We start from the raw sequence: 2,916 nt of genomic DNA, 5'->3' as shown, positions 1-2,916 counted from the left end.
TAAATTACTCCTTCTCATAGAAAACCTAAGTAACTGCATTTGTGAGGCCACAGAAGCAGATAGCATATTAGAGTCAATCTGACCTACCCCATAGGCCTCACCACATTCAGTCACTAGCTAGAATTCACAAACCCCTACACATAGACACCTGTGTAAACAAGCAGACAATAATGAACTTAATTGAAGGATAGTTTTGACTTTATAGTCTACACTTCTTGCAGCAAGTAGCCAAGTTGGGCTTTATGCCACATAGCTTCCAAGTGATTTAATGAATACTTTATTATTGGAAATAATAGTACATTATGTAGGGTAGAAGGTTTGACTTAATCTTTTAGTAGAAACAAAAGAAACAGTTTACCACATACTGGGAAAGGAGATAAAGGTCAGTCTGTCTGAACATCACAGAAGTATTTTTGTCAAGGATGTCTAATAACTAGGTGCAAGAATGTTGTGACTAACTGTGTAATAATTGAAGAAACAATAAGAGGTCAATGCATGTGCTGGGGGGAAAGAAGTACAAAAATAAAGACTTGCTGAGCTGGGCTGGCAGAACTATCAGAAGGCAGAGGGGGCTGACAGAAGGAACTGGCAGAGCTAGGAGGAAGAAGAAGAAAGAGGCAGAAAGAGGAAAGCAGGGAGAGGAGGTAGAGGCAGAGCTAGGAGAAGGAAGTAGAGGCAGCAGAGGAAAACAGAGAGCAGGAGTAGAGGCAGAATCAGAGAAGGAAGTACAAGTGGCAGATGAAGCACAGAGCAGGAGGGAGAAGGCAGAGGGCAGACAGCAGAGAGCAGAGAGCAGAGGAGGTAAAAGCAGAAAGCAGAAGCTGGAGAGCATAGCCAGACAGCACAACAAGTTGAAAAGCCTCTCGATTGTATTCATTCATTTCTTCACCCAACGATTCCGTGTATTCGCTCGTGTCCCACGACCCCCGCAGAGAGCAGGAACTCTCGCACTCGTGTACTTGTTTTCATTTTCTTCAGCTTCAGTTTGAATTTGCATAGTCTGTTCCACAGTCTGCTCCTGGCCTTGTTTTGACTGATGATATGATGCTTTTCCATCAGCTCTTTCCACAGATGTAGTTAATTTGATTTCTATGTATTCCATCTGGTGAGGTCCATGTGTACAGTCATCTCTTATGCTGTCTAAAGAAGGTATTTGAAACGAAAAAATCATTGGTTTTGCAGAATTCTATCATGCGTTCTCCAGCATCATTTCTATCACCAAGGCCATTCTTCTTGGATCAACTATCAACACTCACAGAAGCAGCAGTCAAGAGATCAAATGATGTATTGCATTAGGCAAATCTGCAGCACAAGACCTTTTTAAAGTGTTGAAGAGCAAACATGTCAGCTTGAGGATTAAGGTGCGCCTGACCCAAGTCATGGTGTTTTCAATAACCTCACAGGCATGCAAAAGCTGGACAGTGACTAAGGAAGACCATAGAAGAATTGATGCCTTTGAGTTATGGTGTTGGAGGAGAATACTGAAAGTGCCCTGGGCTGCCAAAAGAACCAATAGATCTGTTTTGGAAGAAGTGCAGCCAGAGTGCTCCTTGGAGGCCAAAATGGCCAGACTTAGTCTCTCATACTTTGGACATATTATCAGGAGGGACCAGTCACTGGAGAAGGATATCATGTTTGGTAAGGTGGAAGGTCAGAGAAAAAGAGGAAGACCCCAAACGAGATGGATTGGCCAAGTGGCAGCATTGATGGACTCAAGTGTGGCAACAGTAGTGAGGTTGACCCAGGATTGGGCAGTGTTTCATTCTGCTGTGCATAAGGTTGCTATGGGTTGGTACCAACTCGATGGCACCTAACAACAACAACAACCCTCTATTCTGGTGTGACGTTATAGAATAAACATTGAACTGCTAACTGCAAGGTTGGCATTTCAAACTCACAAGCCACTCCTAGGAAACCCTATATAGGATCACTATGAGTTGGAATCAACTCGACCTTGCTTAACAACTACAACAACCCTTTATCCAGATAATAATTTTCCCTTACCTCCCACCCCTAGTAACCCTCATAGAATGTTTCTTTTAGCAAGAAAATATTTTCTTAACTTTTTACCACAGAAGTTTCATACACTGCATGCCCTTTTGTGATTGACTAATTTCCCTCAGCATAATGTCCTTCAGGTTCATCTATGTTATGAAGTGTTTCACAGATTCATCATTATTTTTCAACATTGAGTAATATTCCATTGGGTGTATGTACCAAACTTTGTTTACCTGTTCTTTTTGTGATGGGCACTTAGGCTACCTCCATGTTTTTGCTATTGTGAATAGTACTGTAATGAACATGAGTGTGCATACATCTTCTACTCCCATTTCTAGAGGTTACATACTAAGTAGAGGGATTGCTGGGTCATACGGCATTTCTGTTTCCAACTTTCTGAGAGCGTGCCAATGCCATTTTCCACAGTGGTCACACCATTTTATAGTTCTACCAACAGTGTAGGAGGCACTGTTTTTCTATATTCTCACCAGAATTTTTGTTTTCTGCTTTTATGAACTTTGCTATTAATCGTGGGGTAAGTCCTGGTGTGGTGCTATAGAATAAGCACTGGACTGCTAACCTCAAGATTGGCAGTTCAAACCCACCAGCAGATCCTTGGAAACTCTATACAGGACATCTATGAGTCAGAACTGACTCAACAGCACTTAACAACAGGACGAAACTGCATTGTTATTTTGATTTGCATCTCTCTAATGGCTAATGATAAGAAGCTCTGGTAGTGTAGTGATTATGAATCGGACTGCGAACTTCATGGTCAGCAGTTCAAAAGGATCTCTGGTAGCATAGTGGTTACGAATCGGGCTGCGAACCTTCAGGTCAGCGGTTCGAAACTACCAGCTGCTCCGCGGGAGAAAGATGAGGCTTTCTACTCCCGTAAAGATTTACACCCTCGGAAAC

Source organism: Chrysochloris asiatica, unplaced genomic scaffold (genome assembly GCF_000296735.1).
Source record: "Chrysochloris asiatica unplaced genomic scaffold, ChrAsi1.0 scaffold00162, whole genome shotgun sequence".
Classification (NCBI taxonomy): domain Eukaryota; kingdom Metazoa; phylum Chordata; class Mammalia; order Afrosoricida; family Chrysochloridae; genus Chrysochloris; species Chrysochloris asiatica.
The sequence above is the reverse complement of the archived record's forward strand: the minus strand, read 5'-3'. Positions refer to the sequence as shown.